Here is a 23,878-nt window from a genome sequence, read left to right as displayed (position 1 = left end):
TTAAGCCTCGCTATCTGTCCGGCTGTCACAGGGCTCTATCTATTGAATCGGAATAGATAAACACTTTATCTATTACAGAAAATGAATATCGGTGGCCATCATGACAAAAATATCTAAAATTAGAAAAGTTTGAAAATAAATAAGGGTCGCCATACAAGATACCGTTATTTTACTTGTTACCTCACCCTTCAAACCAAAACAGTTTTCAAACTCTCATAAATCAGTAGATATGGCGGTGGAGCCTCCGGCATTGATTGCGAAGTTCTATCACTTTTAAATTTTATTTCACAACAAAACACTGACATCCAAAATGGCAACAATGGCGAATCGTATAATAAAATAATACAAGAGTACCGGGTTCAGTCTTCGGTAAGGCTAACATCTAAAACACAGGACTGAGTGTTTATGCTGTGTGTGTGTGTGTTTGTGTGTGTGTGTGTCCTTGGCATTAATACAGGGAATCCTATCGTAGAGCAATAAGTATAAAAACGATTTTACTTTTTTAATACAAAACAGGCCTGCGGTACATACCCTGTACTGGCAAAGCGAGTGCAATGCACCTGTCTTTCTTCTTTTTTCAAAAATGCACACTAGATTGTAGTTCAGCCAATCACAGCTCAGTGCACACTGATAAATAAAACCTGTTCGGTTGGATGCAACCCCTACGATACGTGGGACAGCGGACAACTCGCAAAAATGTTTAGCAAGAAGTATTTTTTGCTAGAAGTAGAATGGAGGACAATTAACTAATCTTAGAACTACTCGTAGCAGAAGGCTGGATCATTAAATCTTTAGTAACAGTAACAATTATTGGAATCTATTTTTTTTCATAACAAATACACTTTTACTCAGACTTGGTTCAAAGTCTAGAGATTGTCTAACTTTTCATTAAAAAGTGCTTAATACTACTACTTTTGTTTTTAAATAAAAATAGAATATATTTTTTTTCTTTTTCGGAACGTTTAAAAGTTTAGCATGGTATAGAAATATATTTTGTATTATCATTTTATCGTAGCTAAGGCTTAATAATTAAATAACAAAAAAGTATAACATCTCAATTGGTAAAAAATCTTACAAATATGGAAAAAAAAAATGTTTCAAATACGATAATTATAACGGTCTCTTAAGGTAGAACATTGTTATTAATGTAATTATATTCAATATTTAGGCACAATAACGTCTAAATTATCTCACTTACACATAATAGCATAACAAAGCAGAGACGCTTGCCTATTTATTACAATAACAATAAAAAATTCAATTGTTATTCAATTACCGATCAAAGGACAAATTTATTATTTATTATCTATGGTTCTAATGCGGAACTGTGCGCCCGTTAGCAATTCACGCTTGACGCCTTTTCCCGCGGCAAAAATGTCGAAGGACTACACTGGAATTAAATACATAGTCGATCTAATTAAAATCGTAGAATTCTAGGCGGGGTTCTTTCAGTAGCCTTCAAGGTTCGTACGAAACGACGCCGGGGCAGTACACGACGCGCGCTTTTCAACCGCGCACGCGTACAGCTCACAAAATTAGTTGTACGATGTTCCACAGATAATTTATAATCTTAGTTATCTGTGCCGAATTGAATTTCTAGTTTCGAACTAACGAAGTCGATTCGTACGATTTGAATTCCGCGCGCGTTTGGCGGGTTCAGTTCGAGTGTTGCAAGAGCTATTTTTGTGTACTTTTTCAGTGTTGTGCAGTCTAAGGGTGAGTTTTTTTTAATTTTTTTAATCAAAATGTACTTAAATTAAAACTTGTAAAAATCGATATATTATTAATTTTCAAAATTAAAAAAAAATAAACCTGAAGAAAATAACAGTACAGAAAAGGAAGAACAAGAGTAATAAACAGTAAGACTGAACATAATGAAATGAAATTTATTTATTATTTATTGCATATATTTACCTATCGGCTGAAAATCCCCTTCAGGACATAAACCGCCCTGAAAAAAAGGTCTTGCGCGGCTACAACACAGCTGTATTTTATCCACCCAAAAAAATTGGACCCAAAGTCGTTTAGTCACTGGATTTTTTCACCCTATTCTAAAGGGGGTAAGGACTAAACGTTCCCTCCACCAAAAGTATATAATAAATATATACCCTGTCATGACTGTTATTATGACAATACATGCTACGCTCGTAGATTAGTAAAGATTACTCACTCCTAACAAGAAAATGTACCCAGTTTTGAGAATTGAAATAGTTACGTATAAAAGTGTTGCCCCGTCTCCGTGCTAAAGTGTCCCTAAAATATTTGAAATAATTATTTATTTATTATGTAAATTACGCAGTATTAGTTGTTTATTCGTAAATTTTCTCTAAAAATGTTTTATTTGTCAATAATTCAAAAAAAGAACTTACTAATAAGCCGTTTGTGGCTTCTTTCAATTTCAAGGCGGCGAGGTATCTTTACTAATCTATGGCTCTACGCTCTACGATACGCACGAGTACAAAGCTACTGACGTAATTCCAACTATTATACTAAAAAAACTTACAAAAACCTAATTTGACTGGACTATAATTAAAGCTTTAGGATTCAATCTAGAAGTACTAGTTATAAAACATTCTATAAAGTCTACATTATTATAACTAAAAACCTAATAAATCAATCCCACAATTTAGACGAATCCAACGACACTTCAAATATTAAAATCCGTTAAAATATCCTTTCCAGTTTTCTAACTGGAAAGGATTTTTTTATAGGGGATAGGGGAGTATGAAATTGGCACTTTAATGCACTGTATAAAACATAATTGTTGTAATATTGTCTATATATATCATCATCATCAATCTATTACTGTCCTACTGCTGGGCACGAGTCTCGAGTCAGTGAGAAGGATTAGGCCATAGTCCACCGCGCTGGCCAAGTGCGTATTGATAGACTTCACATATTTTTGAGTTTTTACACGCTTTTTATTAGCTTCACCTGTACGGCCAGATTTCGTTCAAACTTTGTAGATTTATTTCACAATTATACTATTTACTGTTCCTTAATAGATTCCTAGATTCATTTAGATTTTCTACTTTTTAGTTAATTTTATCATAAAAGCGTGTTTTTTAGTTTTTTGAACTATATTTATTTCTAATACGCACATAACTTTGAAAAATCAGAGTTGCGTGCCAGGGATTTGAACCTCGGACCTCTCGATCGAAAGGCCTAATTTTTTAACCACTAGGCTATCACTGCCTTTTTGCCTGTATATATACTTTTAACTAATGCATAATTCACCAATTAACATTAAAGATGACCTCCAAATACTAGACAGAACCGTACTTATCTCATTATATCACAATTATGTAATATCATGTACCACATTGTTATACTTCTTTCTTATTTTAGACTTAAGTATAGATACGTAATAATAGACAAAACTTTTACACTTTTTGAAGGTGGTAGAACCCGTTGTGGTTCGACTCCGGCGGCACCGCCGCCCCACCTATTTCTGCCTATTAACAGCAGTGTTAGGCGCTGCTGTGTTCCGTTTTGAAGGATGTGGTAAGGGAGACATACTTTTCCGAGGCGTTCCAGCTTAGTCCCCGAGGGCAGCGGCGCACCTGTATCCAACCTCAGGTAGGAATATCTGATCCTATCTGGGGTTGATTACAGATGTTCATGGGCGGCAATAGCCACTTACCATCAGGTGCATGCTCGTCTGATACTCCTATATTATTAAAAAAAAAAACTTTTACACCCTTTCACCAAATTGCGGAGGGGAATGTGTTTCGAGTGAATGTTTGAATGTATGTCTCATTCTCTGGTACGTCATACAGCCCGGACGGATTGAAGAATTTTAACATATAGTTGTCGTTGGATTCATAATTTTCTTGATACTCCTTTGTTTTTTCTTTTTTTACCCGACTGTGGAAGATAAGGTTTTATTAGCGTATGTATTTGTCTCATTTTTTGGCACGTCTTACAGCCTAATTGGGTTGACGGATTTTAACGTATGAGATATCATTGGATTCATCTAAATTATGGGAGTGATTTAGGCTATAATTTTAAGCAATCCGATTTTCGTTTTGTTATCATTCTCTCGGTGGTTAGATAGCTACTGACAAGCTTTAGATCAATAAAATGTGAATAATGGAACTTCATCTTTCCCATCATTATCATCATCATCATCATCATCATCATCATCATCATCATCATCAACAACAACAACCCATTAACGTCCCACTGCTGGGCACGGGTCTCCTTTCATAAGAGAAGGATTAGGCCATAGTCTACCGCACTGGCCAAGTGCGTATTGGTAAACTTTACATACCTTTCAGTTGTTTTTTTCATATTTCCCACAAATCAATAATAACTATGTCTGTCACTGTATCACTGGACTAGTTGACATAGATCGACATCTGACATTTAATTATTCAAAGCAAATACGCAAAGCATTGGTAGTATCCAAGTGAACGAAAGGCCAGCATAAAGTAAAGCAATCCAATAATTATTAGTTTAAAAGGCTAGAAAATAAATCATTCTGTATCTACGCTTAATGATAACTTTATTATCATTTAAATGCAGCGTTCACAAACACAAGTGATTTAATAAGCAAGGGCTTCTCAAAGTGTAAACTTAGGGGTACGCTAATTGTAGAATGTACGCGACATTTATTTAATGGAGACAACTAAGCTAACTCTAAATAACGTTTAAAGCTAAATAAACTTGCTCCTCGTGTCAACTAAATTTAATACAAGAAATGAGTTACCTATCAAAATAATTAATCTTATTGATTTTCTTGTCTACACTTCTTTTTAATAAAATATATTACTTCCATCTCTATATAGTTTTCAAAAGTGTTCGACAATTGAAAAGGGGAAAATGTAGCTATTGGCTATTATCGTGTGAATGATAGTTGTGTAGACTCCTGTTGCTTAAATTACTGACCGTTTTCCTAAGCTACTGCCGGTCAGGCTTGCGATTTATATGATTGGATGTCTACGAGTACATGTTTGATTTTATTCTAAAACGAGCTTTTGCCCGCGGCTTCGTTCGCGTTACAAAGTAATTTTCATCCCCTATTTTATCCCCTTGAGGGTAGAATTGATCTAAATCCTTTCTTAGCGGATGCCTACGTCATAACATCTGCCTGCATGCCAAATTTCAGCCCGATCCGTCCAGTGGTTGGGCTGTGCGTTGATAGATCACTATGTCAGTTTGTCACCTTTGAGTTATATATATTTAGATGTGTCAACAGTCGATTGGTTACGCGTATGTATAAATGTGTAAACTACTAAATAGTTGTTGATAAACTTTTGAGAAGCTCACTAGTTGTTTAATACTACGACTTAATCGCAAATTCTCAAACTCAAACGACAGTAGTCAATGGGTGGTCAGCCTGAAATTTGAGAAACACTATAATCCTATTGAACAATGGTAACTAATTTAATCGACAGTCACCGATCGCCATTGTTTCAGATTGATTAAAACGTGTTATAAAATTATTATAAAGCTTATTATTAAAATGTCGGTGTAAATGAGAAAAATCTGTAACCATACTATCTAATTAAAATTTTCAACTACGTGAAATTCGCTGGCTTGAAATGTATTTTAAAAAACAAACACTTAAATATCTACCCACTATATTTATCGACGACAAAAAATAATTGGTTAACGAGTTTCTCAGTGATTCATCTGTCCATTACGATACCATTAAGTAACAATTGATTCTAGAAAATTGCCCTGTGATTACTACATAAAAAATAAACTCTTGAAGAATTTCCTTCTGTAATTTTCTGTTTGTTGTTAAAAGTAATGTAAACATATCTATTGTTAAACGTTTTTTGTCGATGTTCGGAATTAGTTCAAGTGCAGACTATAAAGACAATAGAACCACAGACATAGTCATTGACCATAGACAAAACAACACTTTTGATATTTTGTCAGTCGAATGTATCTAATTATGTAAAGCTTCGTATTCTTTTACGTGTTGCTGTGAGCTCTCAATGATCAAATACTGAAATATTTTTGCCCGCCAATAATAATTAATCTATTTACCAAAATACCAAATCGATTGTTTTTCGAGTGTATGCATGTCTCGTTCTTTCTCTACAGCCCAAAGGGCTCGACGGATTTGAACATATAAGGTGTCATTGGATTCGTCATGAATTGTGGAAGTCATATTTTTATTAATCAATCAATTTTTTTTATTATAAGCTTCTTACTTAAAAACAAAAAAATATCTTTTGACGTAAATTACCCAAGTTACACGTGAACGGTGCGTCATCCGTCAATAAGGCAAAAGTTCTTTCCGCAGTTTATATATGACATAATCGATAGTAAAATTAATTTTATCGATTCAATTTACTGTTATCGAGGTCAATAATAAACATACGACTGACGCATTTATTAAATAATCTCGATATTGCATTAAAATTAATTAAAATGTACACACTTGTATATAAAGCCCCACTTATCATTATTTAAATTGTTTTTATTGCATATACGTTTAAGATAAATTAAGTTTTTACGAAGCAAATAAGACCGAAAATAGCATTCGAGTTTTAATAAACTGCTACTTTATGAAATAAAGCCAAATATAGCAATTATATGATCGGTTATTGATTTTACGACCTAAACTTCGGTGATATGAATGTCTCAAACCAAAGAAATGATACCTTACGAAATTTAATTGAAGGACAACTGTCACTTGCTCTCTTATAATATAGGAGTAGACGAGCATGCAGTCCACATGATGGTAAGTGGCTACTGCCGACATCTGTAATCAACCTCAGATACTTGATTGGATTCCTGAGGTCGGCTACGGTCGGTCGCGCCTCCATGAGCACTAAGCTGGTACGCGTCGGAAAAGTATGGCTCCCTTAGCTTGCATGATTGCCATAATTCATGTGAGGCATCTGACTTATATGACGTATATGTGGAGGTCATCTTAGGCTTCAGGAGTGATACCACATCTGTGTCCATCTGGCTTCAGATGGACTCCTCATCTACATAGAGTCGGTTACAGATGTCCATGAGCGGCAGTTACCACTTAACATCAGGTGGACTGCAAGGTGATTCACTATGTCAATCGTGTATGCAAAGTACCTATTATATTTACATATGTATGTATGATATGTTTTTTTGTTCTCTACATAGTAGAGAACAAAAAAATATATATGGTAATTGTATATTAAATTAATTTGTAACTTTAGTATGTATGAAATATAACGGAAGGTATAAATTTACAAGTAAAATAAGTAATAAAATCGGTTCAGTAGTTTTAGGAACTTCGAAACTAAGTACACCTGTTGTATTTTAATCCACTTAAAAAAGGAGGTTTGTATTCGACCGTCATGTATGTATTTATATACATATGTACGTGTGTAAGTATGGATGTATATAATTATGTATGTTACATACATATTTGAATACCGCGATTTAAAAGGGAGGGGTTTCGTTATTATACAAGATGTTGCACGCGGCGACGCCTGCATATTATTACAAGCATTTATTTAACTTGCCTTTTTAGTTCGGTAGTACCTATGTGATGACCAAATCTAGCTACTACAATTTAAACCAGTTAATCCTGAACAATTAAACTGAAATTGAAACATTAAAAAAACACGTTAGGTGTAAAATTTAGAAATTGAATACAAATGGAACGTTACATTTTACGTGTGTGTTTGAAAATTCATGACATGTGGACTTTAAAAAAATGTTTTTTTTTCTTTGAAATTAATTCTTGTAGAGAGATAGGACTATTTTTCAAGGATTACGGAGCCCTAAATTTAATTGCAACATGCAGTACCGAAAAAGGGTTTTTATATGATTGACGTGATTCCCACGGTACTATCTATAATAATCTGTAGCGGTGGATACGAGTAGGTTTCACTTAGTGTTGTGCAGCGTAGGTGATAGGGTTGCCACTCATTATATATAAAGTTATTATTTTATTTAGTATGTATATATTTTTATCCGACAACTTTAATTCATTTACTCTTTTACACTGATTATTATAATAATCGATAATCTATTCAATTTTGACTATCAAACATTTAATTTTGAAAGTTTTTAACTTCTACTTGTACTTTAGTTAGCTTTTGTAGGAAAAGAAAGAAAGGTTAAGAAAAGTTGGTAGGAAAAAGAGTGGAAATATAGATCGTTTAAAACGGGTGTCAGTCACAACTTATCATTAAAATTAAAGTAAAAAGGACATTTTCTCATAGTCACCAACTTTTTTTTTATTTTCGTGAAGAAGCGAAGCGTTTAGTACAGCGAAGAGGATATCCTGGACTACCGGCTAAAACTCCACGGTGTTCCTTCCTTTATCGGACTGCAGGTGCGCTATAGAATGATAGCATTTGTCCGCGGCATACCAACCCTAGATCTACTTTGCCTAGCGCGGCCGTGGCCGGATCGCCGATCGCATACAAACTTACAAAGGCATTACCGCGTTGCTCTGATTACGCAAGGCCAAATTTCTTTCCTCCGCAATCGAATCTACGTGACTACTGATGATAATCCAACCCACTTTGAAACGTCCACGTGAATCACCATTGACTATATTTTAGGGTTCCCAAAAGTTCAAAACGGGAGTCTGTTACTGAGCCTTTGCTGGATGTTCGTCTGTCACGGGGCATATCTTGCATCGTAATAGACAGTCACTTGAAATGTTTACAGAGTGTTAATTACTGCAGTGGATATAAGGAAAACCAGCTGTTTGACTGCAAATTCATTAGAAATTACAAAGAAAGATGGTAGAACCATTGCGATTCGAGCACAGTGCCACCGCTATACCTACTTGTACATGAATGATGAAGAAGTTCCTCTTTTTGGTGGAAGGGTGTAGATGCCGGCTAACTTAGATATGAGGTGACCATCTCTGTGTTCAGGAGTGAAAACGCATTTGTGCTCGACTTCAGGTTTTGAAGGTGGTAGAACCCTGAGGTTCGACTCCGGCGGCACCACCGCCACACTTATTTCTGCCTCATAATAGTAGTGTTAAGCGCTGCTGTGTTCTGGTTTAGGATGCGGTAATTGAGACACACTTATTCGAAGTGTTCCAGCTAAACCTCAGGGGTAGCAACTAATCTGTGGCCGACGTCAGGTAGGAATCTAATCTTATCACGGATGGACTGATGTCCATTGGCGGAAGTAGCCACTTAAATACGGACTGCAAGCTCATTAGCCACTTCGATATTAAAATAAGTATTCAAACTGCATGTCTATTGCATATTATATCTAGTCTAACAGGAACAGTTGCAATGACGCTGACCTTACTTAATAATCATAGGTACAATGATAGTAGATTAAATAAATTATTCGCTATTCGTATCAACCGGTCGGTTTTATAAAATTCGCGTCGCCTACAGTCCGTTTGTAATAGTTATTAGCGAGAATTATATTATTTGTAAGAATATAATGTTAATTTGCACACCTTATAAAGGCAGAATAAGAGACGATGTAATTTATAAATTAAGATCATTTTATGTACCTTATCCTTATGCAAATAAAGAAATTGAATTGAATTGAATTGAGATAACCCTGGGTAATTTTTATCGAACAAGTTACTATACTCATATTACGAGACATGATATGACCATAGAGATTTATAAAAAAAAATAACTGATTAAAAATATATCACTTCGACTTTTAAAGTAGAACTCTCTGTAGTTCGACTCCACCTATTTCTGCCTCATAACAGCAGTGTTAAGCGCTGCTGTGTTCTGGTTTGAAGGGTGTGGTAAGAGAGATATACTTTTCCGAGGCATTCCAGCTTAATCTTCAGGGGTAGCAGGGCATTTGTGGCCGATCTCAGGTAGTATTCTCATCTGGGGTTGATTATAGATGCCCATGGGTAGTAGCCTCTTACCATAAGGTGGACTGCATGCGCGTCTAGCACTCCTACTTATATTACGAAAATTTTCTTCATTGATACTTCTATTAAAAATGCAATAACATACCCTATATATAGTATTTTAATATGTTAGGCGTAAATATTTTTATATTTTCTATCTAGAAGCTGCTTTCAGTTCGCATCACGTAATATCTGCAAAAAATATATATTGCCAGCACAATAAAGTTATTCCCGCTTGAAAAGACTTGAAAAATAAAACATGAACCAGCCAGTCATGTGTACAGCCGTAGGCTACCAGAGACAACCTTGAACCATAGACTAGGTTCAACCTTTTGTTTTTTTCTTTTTTTACAAGGCTTAGGCCCATTGAAATGTGCGTCTTAACCAGTTTAGGTCTTGGTTTTTTTTTGTGGTTTTCTTTTTGGAATGAGTACCGTAATGTTATTATGGTTCCTGTAATAAGATCTTAAACAAGTGGTCTTACTCGAGGGGCTCAGGTTCGATCTTTGGCAATAAATCTAAATTAATTTAGATTTTTGTTCTAGGTTCTGTATATTTTGTCCCTGTAGTTCCGGGACTAGAATAGGGCTACGGTAACTCCTGCCTGTCGTAAGAGGCGACTAAAAGGGGGCTTCCGGGGTTGCGGGCGGCAAGAGTGGGAGCTCTAGCCGTCCAGTAAGTAATCCCGGGAAGGACGGCGGTATGTATGGTCGCATAGCGTCGTGTACACCAAATGGTGTGGGAGGAGCGAAAACTGCTCCCCCAGGGCAGAGCCCGATCGGGGCATCGCGCTTGGAGGACTCCGGTTGCGTTCCGTCGGAGATCCCGGAGTTCTCCAACAAGCGTTGAGGACGGCCACCGGGGGGGATTTCCCACATAACCCGGCGTCGCTCCCACGTCGTCGGGTACCTTTTGAAGGTTTCCCCCTCGTTAAGAAAAAAAAAAAAGGTTCTGTATATTTGGTTATCCGTCTTTATCTGTCTATTTGATTATAGATTATCTACAGCAAAAATATATATTAACCGACTGTTATTCGGTTTGGACTTAAGATATTTTTTTGTATTTTTTTTTTTCAAAATGAACCCTTTCGATTTCTGCCTAGGAAATAGATTGTTTAAATCGAATGACGCCGTTATAGCTTTTTATTAAAATCGGCTTCGTACCTTTCACCATTTCGTTAATCCCTACAGCTTCGGATTTCTCCATTCACGCACACTTAAAACATCCACCCTGTATACTTACAGGCACACACGCACACACACGAACACATTATCATGCACATACGTACTACATATTATTACATACAAGATAAGTTTTAATATTACTATCCTAGACGCGAAATATTTACCTTCCCTTTATAGTAAATAAAAGCAACTTGCAAGAACAAATCAATTTACAATGCAAGTAGAGCCTAGCGCAGATAAGTAAAGGGCTTTAATAGTACAAGACCAGAAACAGGAGTATTATTTTTTTTGTTTAATGAATGCAAAATGGCATTGGTCGTTGTGAGAGGGAGTTCGGCGCGGGTCAATATCCGTAACGCTGTATTAGTAAGCGGACGTGGTTATTCATAATGTTGCAAGTGACTAATATAGATGCAACAAAGTATAATACTTATAATAAACTAGTGGTGCCCGCGGCTTCGCCCGCATTTTAAATATGACATACATAAAACGGAAAATTTGTACCTGCATTGGAATGACAGTGGTGCCATCGAAAATTGGTCTTACCAACTCCCAAACCCTCGTGGGCTCTTGGACAACAACTTTGCTAAAGATCATCACTTGATCAAATGTATAGTTTCCGATTCTATAACTACTTACGAATTAAAAATTAATTAAAAAAACCTTTTCCCACGGACTAAATTGTGAATCTAAACCATTCTCAAGTCCCCTTAAGACACACAACAAATTTCATCAAAATCAGTCCAGTCGTTTAGGAGGACTTCAGTGACATACACACGCACATAAGAAATATATATATATAAAGATTAACTCATTTTTTTATATAGAAATAGTCTCCAATATTATAAAAAAAGTGTCAGACGAGCAGTCCTGATGGTAAGTGGCTACTGCCGCCCATGGACATCTGTAATCAACCCCAGATAGGATTACACATTCCTACCTGAGGTTGGCCACAGATGTGCCGCTACCGCTGAGGACTAAGCTGGAACGCCTCGGTAAAGTATGTCTCCCTTACCACACCTTTCAAGTCAGATCACAGCAGCGCTTAACACTGCTGTTATTAGGCAGAAATATGTATGGCGGTGGTGCCGCCGGAGTCGAACCACAAATATACCTACCACCTTCAAATATTCATTTTTAAGCGGAGTTATTAGTAAACGGGTTATTCACTAGTAAGCGGAGGGCTAAGCTGTTTATTCATTTATAAGCGGAGAGTGTTATGCGTAATGTTGTAAGTCCCTACCTAATATTAATATGCATCAAATATTTGTAGCAGGTATAGTGTTCCATTGTAACAGAAAATTTAGTTATAATTAGTATATGATAAATTAACGCTACTCCGCGGTAATGGATTATAATATTGGCTATATGTTTAAGTTAAGAGACATTTAAACGATCCTAAGTAAGTAAGTCCTAAAAAGAAATGTATATATTAGGAGTGAATTTCCTAGGAGTAGAAATACGCACAAATGCACATAGCAATTTTATATACTCGTAAATGGGCTACAAACTGTTAAGAACATTTTTATGTCGAGCGACGACTTTAAAAGTAAGCAGCATATCAATGTTTATACCACATAATATATATTTTCTAAAACCTAATGCCATCGAAGTCAGTAATTTTTCTTTTACAATTTTTTTTTCTCATAAACTTGCCAACCGATTTTCTTTCCTACCTTTTTGTTAGATTTGACGAGAGTTATTTTTATGAATAAAGCAATCTTCATTTTTCTATGATGATTATGGTCGAATTTAGAGAACTAGTATACCAAAATCATGATAACAGTCTGAAGAAACCTTTTTGTAAGGCCTTTGGGCCTCACTTTATATGTTTACAAAAGCTAGATAAAATACCTTCTTTTCACCCTAAGTATTTTAAAGTAAATTAAGTTCTAAGTAGGTTACCTAAGTATATAGTTTAAAGTGAAGTAATTAATATATATTTAATTAATTTTCTTGTGTTTGCCATTAACATTGTTTGTAGGTGTAACTCGAGCTTAAAGTAATTAATTCAAACGGAAAATCCTGTTAATTGATCGGTTACCTTGTGAGCCATTATGGATTGATAATGATTAACATTTTTTTATAATCACACCACAGGTTTAATTATACATGCATTTATCATTGTACCGTACTTTGTAACATATCTATAATTAATCCGTGTTAATAAAAACTAGAATCGACATCATTCATTAACGAAGTATGACATTAATTCAACACAAATTAATTCAAAAATTTAATAAATAAAATATTTTTAAATAAAACAATTTTATTGAATAAATTTGAATAAATTATTTGCTTATGTTCTTAAATGAAATTTGCATACTTAAAATGTAATTCAGTACAATTTTATTGAGACTAAGAAAAATCATAATATTTTTTCTGTTAATTAAGTAGGTACTACCTTCAGAGGATTAACACCCCTAACAATAATTAAATTTAACTAATATTTTTTTTACCAAATATAATTTCTGCCTAATAGAAATTCTCAAATTTTGATCTTCAATAGGCAGAAGAGAAGATTTATTGTGAATAACTAGCCTAAATTATATCATATGACAATACACGGAAAATGAAAATGTAAAGTTGATGGAGACGAGCTTTAAACATGATTACACACAGAAAAACAGAATGGAAATATAATACGAGCTAGGCAGAATATATTCGTTCGCTGGCAACGAGTATGATTCTAATCTTTAATGACTGAAATTCTACCAACACAAATAGCTAGACCATAATAAACATTTGTCAAGTCCAATTGATCTAATCTGTTCATGCGTATTCCTTATTCACGTGCATGAAAATAAAAAAGGGACATTGATGATACCTAGATGGTGCTATAAATATGAATGAAACAACAATTTATGAGAATTAACACGGGTGTTGTGTAATTTTTGATACAATTTGTTGCTTTAAGAACTAAAAGTAATACTATATCTATTAAAAATATACTTAAATAGAAATGAAGTTAAATAAAAGCTTTTAAAAACCGACCACTGAGATCCGACTGCGACATGTTAAAAAGGTAAAAATAAGTACATAGGTACATAAATGAATTTTTAGTACTTATTTTTAGTGTCGGTGCTCAAATTATGAACTACAACGGAAATAGAGTCGAAAATAAACTAAAAACAAGTTTGACATTTACTGTGTCACCGTGGATTTGACAACCCTATAAACTTACTTAACATTAGATTTTCGAAAACCTAAATCCATAGTAAAATTTACAACCAATGACATTTTATACTAGACACGTTATACGCCCGCTAACTTAAGAGAAAACTTGAGCGAAACTGCTTTGATAGCACACATGCACGTTTTTTATTTTACTTACCTTTACTACATAGACAAAGGTTCTATAAGGGACAGAGCTATTAGAACAATGTGATAAAAAAAGACAACTAGTGTTTGACCTTGCGTTTCAAGTCTACGCAAACGTAAATATTGACCATGGAATATAGTGACCAATGATTACTTCAGTCAAAACGGGACATCGATTTTTTTAAGTCAAATACTTTTTACTTGAAAAAATATAGTTAAATACTAAAAAACACGCTTTTATGATAAAATTAACTAAAAAGTAGAAAATAATTTTCAATCTATGAATCATTTAAGGAACAGTAAATAGTATAATTGTGGCAAAATGTGGGGCGCTTTTTACAAAACTGGTAAATGGAGCACCCCATGTTTTTTTTCATAATTATACTATATACTGTTACTTAATTGACAATGGCAACGGTTCATTTCGGAGACAACGGCACGAAGCATCGGAAAAAGGGACTGTCCCGTTAAAAACGGGACGTATGGTGGCTATCCCATTGATCCGCATGCTTGTCAAAGACAATGAAATAATGGAACAGAAGGTAAAAAATGTCCAAAACTGTCGATAATAGTTTTAGTACGTCGTTTACGTAGAAATGTTATAGTACAGTTTAACTAAATAAATAATTATTAAATAAAAATATAATTTGAAAGAATGTATCTATACAGATGTATCGACTGGTTTAAAATATATGATTTAAAAATAGTTTATATTTATTATCATAGATTAGTAAATATTACTCACTCCTAACAAGAAAATGTACCCAGTTTTGAGAATTGAAATAGTTCTGTAAAAAAGTTTTGCCACGTCTCCGTGCTAAAATGTCTCTAAAATATTTGAAATAATTATTTATTTATTATGTAAATTACGCAGTATTAGTTATTTATTCGTATATTTTCTCTAAAAATGTTTTTATTTGTCAAGAATTCAAAAAAAGAACTTACTATTAAGCCGTTTGTGGCTTATTTCAATTTCAAGGCGGCGAAGTATCTTTACTAATCTATGTTTATTATTATCAGTTTTATTTTACACACGACCATTAATTGCAAAGTTGTGTAAATTTTATAAATGTACTAGCTGACCCAGCAAACATTGTGTTGCCATATAAATAAAAAAAATGTTAAGGGTGAACAACCCTTATCACTTAAGAGATATGAAAAATAGATAGTAGCTAATTCTCAGACTTACTGAATATGCATATAAATTTTGGTGAAAATCAGTAAAGCCGTTTCGCAGGAGTAGGTACAGTAACTAACATTGTGACATTGTGACATGAGAATTTTATATATAAGATTCTAATTTTACCGTGGTCTTTTTGAGGATTAATTTCTGGCTATACAAAGATTATTTATTAAATTATGTTTAGGTTAAGGAAGAAATACGACCTTAATGATTGAAATATTTATTCAATTAAAGAAATTTTAAAATACCGTATACTATCCTATATAAATTTTATGGTAATATTTTTTATTATTTACCACAGGTATCGAAGGAAATTTAAAGATTAGGATACAGAATTTCCCATATATCGATTTTATTTTATTAAAATAAACCATAAAATATAATATTTTGACTAAAAACACTAATATAAAAATTAAGCAGTGGGATCTTAAACTATAACATACGACATATGAACATCGTCAGATTCAATAAAATGTCACTTCTGTTCTGTTGATCTATGACCATGCATTTTGCGTCTTTATCACTTTCATTGACAAAAACATACTTTGTCTCTTTCTGGTTACTCACGTAATCATGGCGGATCGAACACGAAAAATAAACGAAATTTAATAATTTCTCTTCATTTACGTGTGATAGGTGATTCCATGAAGTTTGTTTCTTTTTCGAGCATAATTTTTGCATTTACGCATTGCACAAGAAGGCATTTTGAGGCTTTAAATTCAAAATAATGACGTTCAACGTGTTCCGTGACATTCGTGTGTATTACTACGCCGCGCGAGAGCGACTGGACTTGGCTGGAGTCGTTTTACACCACTTGCCGTATTTTGTATGTTTCAAGTTTTGCCCGCTTGTGGCGGATCTTTATATTTATAGATCAATGTTTACAACAAACACAAAAAGGGCTCTCAAATACAAATAAGGTTCACAAATACAAATCCTTTTGCTTCTACAACCAGCTGTTGCGTTAAATGGGCTTGTCGTCCATGACCCAATTCCACGTCGACCCATTTCTGGCTGAAATAAATCTTACTAGCGTGCAGAATGGAAATGCAATTCAGATTCCGTCGCGTGACGCTGCTTTCTTCGCTGGCTTGTTCTACATTCCTCTTATTTATAATGTGGTTTATTAACATAACTTCTCTGTAAATCATCATGTTAGCCCTATGTCTATCTATTGTAATTGTTTTAACTTGTTCTAGTATTCTATTAGTAGTATACTGTGTTTTTCCTTATTAAATTCAATTATTTATTACTACATCTAGATACTAGATCTAGAGAGATCTAGAGATCTAGATACTATTTTTTTTTGGCTGACGGATTTAAGTATATTCGTATTTAGATTCATTTTCCGAATTACTAATAGGTAGTTTGTAGATGGCTACAATTATATCTCCGCTTCTTAGTCTATTAGTAGTAAATGTCGTCCTGTCCTGGATTTGTTTTGAACGATCTAGTTTTCCTTGAAGATTCTGATTTAGAGGTCTAGAAATCTAATCTGTTGGTAGTTCAGTTATTTGCGGTGCGGACCCCATAATATATTAATCTTACATCTTTTATGTTAATTCCATAACGTCTTCGGCTAAAAATAATGAAAAGTGAAAATGTCCCTTTTACACCCGAATTATCAGGTACATTTCATCAATTTTCATTTTGATTTAAATTGGTAATTATATCAAGAAAGTTCAAAAAATCATAATTAACTAAAATTATCACATAGATCCTATTTGTCTTAAAACTTTAATAACTCTTTAGTTAACTTCAGTTGTATCTTCCTCAGGTCGCGTGGTTAACTGTTAAAGTAGGACAATACTTTGTTGTTTATTCTTATGAATATCTTCCAAGAAATGGTTGAGTAACCTTTCATGTTTAATTATCATAATTAACGTTATCATTAATATTGATACTAATTCTGTTTATTTTCAATTTTTATTGCCAGCTACAACGGAATTTATTGCAACAATCTTAACAATATAACTCTTATTAACTATTATTACTTATTTCTCGGAATTCTATGTTTTATATAATGAAATCATAATGGAAATGCGACTGGCGAAGATTAAATAATTTATATCTTCGAGGTTGAAGTTTAATATCATTACGGTATATACATTTGCATATATATTATTGTATTCCTTGCATCGTGATTGTGACCTGTAGAGGCGGCGAGTGTGTGACTGTGTACGGTCACTGTGTGTGACGAAAAGTTTATCTTCACTGAAAAATGTCGCAAATTTCAATAAAGAACACAAGTCCTCCGTGAAGTCGTGGATATATTTACAAAGATTAAATGAAAATTAATCCAATTAAGGGTCCAGTAAACAACCTATATTTGAATAGTAGCTCTACTGTCTTAAGGCAGTCTATTGTAGTCCAGCAAGGAAGACTTGTTATTCAAATCATAAAGACTTCTTAATACTTATTTAATGCTTTTCACACACAGCCTCACACTACCTATCGTAGTTATCATGAACACACACAAATGCCCAGGTCCAGAACAGAAATCCTTCATCATGTCACTGCCTGAGCGCGGATCGAACCCAAAACTCACTGCATGTCTGATAGATACAGTGACTGTTTCCACTTCGGTCGTCATTTATCACTGAATCTAAAAACATTCTTAACACAAATAAAAAAAATCTTTTTGTATAGCAGTGCTAATTCCGCGTATCATGGCTACTTATCGGATAACGCCGACCATTCCTTTCACTCATGAAGTTCAGGGCCACGCCATTCTTTGTTTTTACATGTTTAACGTAAAAACTAGAACATAAGAAATATAAACAATGTTCACAGACCTTCGGATTAACGACAAACTTAGTTACACAATGTTAGAAGAATAATTATAGGAACTTATTTAATTTAAGGCTATTGACATTTTACTATAGGTAGACCATATTTTTTTTATAATATAGGAATAGCAGACGAGCATGCAGTCCACCTGATGGTAAGTGGCTACTGCTGCCCATGGACATCTGTAATCAACCCCAGATAGGATTAGATATTCCTACCTGAGGTCGGCTACAGATGCGCCGCTAGCCCTGAGGACTAAGCTGGAACGCCTCGGGAAAGTCTGTCTCCCTTACCACACCCTTGAAACCGAAACACAGCTGCGCCTAACACTGCTGTTATTAGGTAGAAATAGGTGTGGCGGTGGTGCCGCCGGACTCGAACCACAATGGGTTCTACCACCTTCAATGCAGCTGCAGCTGAGTCGAAATTTCGACAATAAAGAATTAAAAAAACGCATATCGTGAGTACCCGTTACATAGTAAACTGTCTCAATTCCGCGACAATTTTAATCTAAAATCATTTAAAGCTGTATCTTTGGATATAAAAAATCAAATTGTAATTTTGAAGACTGAAGTAAAAAACAAACATAGAGTCCACATTATGTAAGTGATTGGATCATGGACATCTGTTTTATAGAACCTTACCTGTAACCGATTATTAAGATCATGTTAGCCTTATATGCTTACGAATAAGCCGCCAGTATTTTTTGGGCCTTTTTACCGAAAAAAATATATTTTTAAACCTATAGCGACATATAAAGAAAATTAAAATTTCTTAGTGTTTTCATAAACTTCCAAAAAAGGAGATTCTGTGTTCGGCTGTATGATTTTTTATATCACTATTTATCGACTTTAAAAACAACAAAAAAAAATTGATAGCGTAAACATTGTAAAAGAAAAAAAAACACGTTTAAGTTCTTAACTCATTATAGTTAAACCAGTTTGTAATTTACAAAACCTTAAAAGTCATTACAGCGAAGAAAAGAACAATTGACAGTCGTTTTTGAAAAAAAAAAAGTTCAAGTCCTTGAGCATTAAATTAGCAATCGATAGAATCATTAAATATATTGTCGTTTTCAAATTCAAATTTAAAGCAAAGAAAAGAAGCAATTTACTTGTTTCTCTGCCGTATTTTGTAAAAAAACCTTTATATAGTTAGAAAATGTTACTTAAGCAAAGCTGACATATAATTAGCCTATTGTGTTTAGTTCCCTTCAATTTCCTTCTATTGTTACTATAAAATTTGTCTCAATAAATAATGTAATCGGAATGGCTTTTGTTTGTAGCTGGTAGAATCATTTGTGGATCGACAACAACACCGCCACCTGTTTCTAATAAACAGCAGTGCTAAACGCCGCTGTGTTCCGGTTTGGAAGGTATCCTCAGGGGAAACGGCGCATCTGTGGCTGACCTCAGGTAGAAATCTATTCTTTTCTGAGGTTAATTACAGATGTCCATGGGCGGCACGAGCCACATACCATTAGATGGACTGCATGCACGTCTGCTACTATTATAAAAAAAAAAACATACAATCAACAAAGGATACAGTACGGTTTGATGGGTGTGGTAAGGGAGACATATTTTTCCGAAGTCTATCAACATAGTCGTCAGGGGTAGCAACGCATCTGTGGCCGTCCCCAGGTAGGATCTTATCTGAGGTTGATAATGGATATCCATGTAAAGCAGTAGCTACTAGTGATCATGTAGATCATGATATCATGCATGCTCATTTATTACTTTTATAAAAGAAACTAGCTGACCCGGCAAACGTTGTGTTGCCATATAAAAAAAATGTCAGGGTGAACAACCCTTATCACTTAGGGGTATGAAAAATAGATAGTAGCCGATTCTCAGACCTACTGAATATGCATTTAAAATTTGGCGAAAATCGGTGAAGCCGTTTCGGAGGACTACGGTAACTAACATTGTGACACGAGAATTTTATAAATAACATAATCTATATTTAAGTAGTCAAACACGACGTTTTTATCTAAGTCGCAGATCAACTTATTAATCGGTTCCAATAAAATAATTTACTATTTTTTCGGTATTTCCAGTTCAATGGCATAAAATACAATTGTCACGATTTTTTTGTGGTCATTTCAATCATGATTTGATTTAATCATGATTACCGGACATAGGGATATCCTTCACAATGTCATTCTTACAGAGTTCAGTAACACTAACTAGGATATCCTTAACAATAGTTTGTTTTACAATGATACGAATAGTTACAAAAGCATTTGAAACCGTTTCGAGATTCCTACATTATTTGAGTTTTTTTGTATTAATGACGGTATCATAGACTTAGAACTTCGCTAAGCTAGACGGTATTGTGTTGCTGTGTTCTATGTAGAAGGCAGGTAATGTCATTAGAAGTTTTCGGACATTTTCCAAAAGAGTACCCTGCACTCACAAATCTATAGTGCGCATTCGTGCTGCATGAAGGCGGTACATTCGTTTGAAGTTTCAGATCTCTTCCAAAAATCTATGCTGCATGCAAGCAATTCGCAATTTTGTTCGAAATTCACATTTTTGAAACCCAATGCTATACATACGAAGTTATGGATATTTTTCTAGAAAATAAGGTTAAATACGCGACTGTAGTTTCGGTCACGTCCGAAATTCATATTCTATTCGTTTGAGCTTCGGGCTTACTCAGAAGTTAACAATAAAACCATCCAAAAATGACAATTACTTCATCGGATTATCAGCAAAATCTACGTGAATTAACCGATGTATTAGTTTAATTTCACAGCTGTTTTATCGAATTTTGATATCCACGACAATGGACAACACTATCATACGTATAGTCTGATTCATAATTAGGTGTCCAAAATGTAAACAAAGGTGTTGTCCTAACAAGAAAATATGTTTCAAATGGTAGTTTCTTATTTTTGACAATATTAAATTAATACAACAATAATAAAATAATAATCTAAATAAATTAAGATCAATTCAAATTTTCTAATATTTATATCACCTCAATTTCGTTCCATACAGTAATAATAATAAAAAACAAGGTTTATGGTAGAAAATTAAAATGTGATAATGGTAACACAATCGGAACCCAAGACATTTCTTGTGCAGTCATTTTTAAGTTTCGTAGCTGATGTTATTCATTTTCGTGATTGTAATCAAACTCGAATGTATTATCGTTTTCATAGCGCATTTGTTAAATTGTGAATAATTGTAAAGTTTTCGTTTTTTGTTGAGTTTATTAAAGTTTTTGTTTCTTGTTAATTTTGACAGTGACATTTATTTGTTTACATTTTGGACACCTAATTATGAATCAGACTATAGAAACACACATAGACCGTCAGAATAGAGTAGTACAACTATTAAGGCAGACAGGTGTGCCGTTATTACTAACAGTTTTTGCAAGATTTAGCATACACACGGAAGCCTAACAGTGATCCGGTTTTATATTTATGTGACAATTACTACATTGTTTGCATAAAGTACCTACAGTACCTACAAGGACAGAACTAGCTCTGACACTAGGAAACTACTTCCTTTGTTCTTATCAAACTATTATCTGTATAAACTATGCCTTATTATTTCAAAATAAGTGATTTTCGTAATAGTTGTAACAATCTACAGTATCTATTAACTCACACAATGATTCGGTGTGTCGTGATTGTCACACACATGTAAAGGAAAGTATACAAATACAATAAAAGAAATTGACCTGATAGTTTAATATGTCCACTGGTTGGGAATCGAACGCGATAACCTAACCTCTCAGTGTGACACACAACGTATTCTCTACTGTGCTATGAGGCTCAAGCTAAGCTTTTATTAGATACGAAGCTTTTTGTCCATGTAGTTCCGGAACCGGGGCTACGGTATCCTCTGCCTGTCGTAAGAGGCGCCTAAAAGGGGCTTTCGGGGTTGCGGGCGGCAAGAGTGGGAGCTCGAACCGCCCGGCTAGCGACCCCGGGAAGGACGGCGATATGTGTGATCGCATTCCGTCGTATATACCAGACGGTGTGGTGATACAAATTCACCTGGGCGGAGCCCGACGGGGCAGTGCGCTGAGAGGACTCCGGTCGCGTTCCTTTGGAGATCCCGGAGTCCTCTACGTAGCGCCGAGGACGGCCACCGGGAGGGGGGGCTTTAGTGCGGTAAAAATCCCACATAACCCGGTGTCGCTCCCACGGCACCGGGTACCTTTTGAAGGTTCCCTCTAAAAAAACCAGATACGAAGCTTTTACCCTATATCAGCAGAACTTTCGCTGTTTGGGCAAACTTTGTAAGATGCACATGAAGCATTCTTACTAAGTCTTAACGTTGTATTAATACCAGTAACAATGTGTTCCTGGATATGAATACGGCCCCTTACTTGTCAATTTAATCTTCCGATTTGCAACAGATGTGTTTAACTAAAAACTACGCTAGTTAAGATTATAAATAAACGAAAATGTATTTATTTCTTTATGTAGATGTGCTAATAAGTGTGTCTGTACACACATTAATTAGCAACCCTAAACAAAAGCCGAACAAACGAAACAAGCGTAAAGACTTAATAGAAACATGAAGTTAAAGGTCAACTTAACATATTCACGAACCTTCGCACGTGGTACAATTTCGTAGATGCTTATCACGGTCAAGCCGGCCTCGTGCGGTGCTCGTAAAAGTATCGAATAAATGTATCGATACTTCAAAATATTGAAATACTTCAAACTATTGGAACAAGAGTAATATACTTCGAAGTATCGTTACGTCAAAGTATTGAAACAATAATATCGCTACTTCATTATTTCGAAACATAATTTTCGATTAAAGTATCGACATCTCAAAGTATTGGAACAATAGTATCAATTCAAAGTAACGTTACGTAAAAAATTGATACTTCAAAATCTATGAAAATGATGCCAACTTCGGGCGTTTCCATAAAAATTTAGTGACGACCTCAGGTACTATTTTAGAAATAAATTTCACAGCCAAAAGGCTGCCTAAATTATTCAGCCGAATGCGGCATCCCTTATCTCATGAAGCGCCTATATAGCCCGTATTGCCATAAAGTCCTGTTACCCACCGGTGTTTTATAGAAACTTATTGCCAAAACAGTCAGGTTATAAGCAGCTAATTTGTAATTTCTAAGATTTATTTGATACGATATAATGACGATGTCAAACAGTACTCATTAATTAAAAGTATAGAATACGAAGTATCGGTATGGGAAGGAAAAATATCACCACAAAGTATCGATACTTTTTCATGTCACTACTCGCACGGAAACATAGAAACTGGAAGTGGCTGTCACTGCTAATGTCAACCACCCTGACATTATTCTAATCGAAAGATGGAAAGTATCTAAAACGTTATTAGGAAGTACATAATTTAATATGATATTTATGGTGTTTTAATATTTTTTTCCATATACCGTATTATTATGACTAAAATGTATAATTAGAGTATTTTACGTGGTCTTAAAGGTATTAAAAATCCGGATTAAAATCCTTTCAGCTACTTTTAACATTGAAGAACCCCACCAGATAAAAATATGTGAAGAAATGGCTTACCTTTGGGCCTGTTACCCTTCTTTAATTACTGTGTGTCATGTACTTCAAAGAAGCAAGTAGGTATACGTTAA

The 23,878-nt window shown here is 34.5% G+C and overlaps 1 protein-coding gene across 1 annotated transcript in view; it reads left to right on the top strand.

Annotated features, from left to right (window-relative positions):
• Nucleotides 1-1,476: 1,476 nt before the first annotated feature.
• The window catches only part of cts (cis, cis-muconate transporter protein), a 61,338-nt gene continuing 38,936 nt past the window's right edge, over nt 1,477-23,878 (top strand). Inside the window, exon 1 of the mRNA XM_073078542.1 lies at nt 1,477-1,716. The gene's annotated coding sequence lies outside the window, so the exon portion shown is untranslated. The remainder of the gene's footprint in view (nt 1,717-23,878) is intronic.

The sequence above is a fragment of the Epargyreus clarus genome, unplaced genomic scaffold, assembly GCF_041222505.1.
Source record: "Epargyreus clarus isolate Ecla_fem2 unplaced genomic scaffold, WU_Ecla_fem_2.2 ptg000012l, whole genome shotgun sequence".
Classification (NCBI taxonomy): domain Eukaryota; kingdom Metazoa; phylum Arthropoda; class Insecta; order Lepidoptera; family Hesperiidae; genus Epargyreus; species Epargyreus clarus.
The sequence above is the reverse complement of the archived record's forward strand: the minus strand, read 5'-3'. Positions and strand labels throughout refer to the sequence as shown.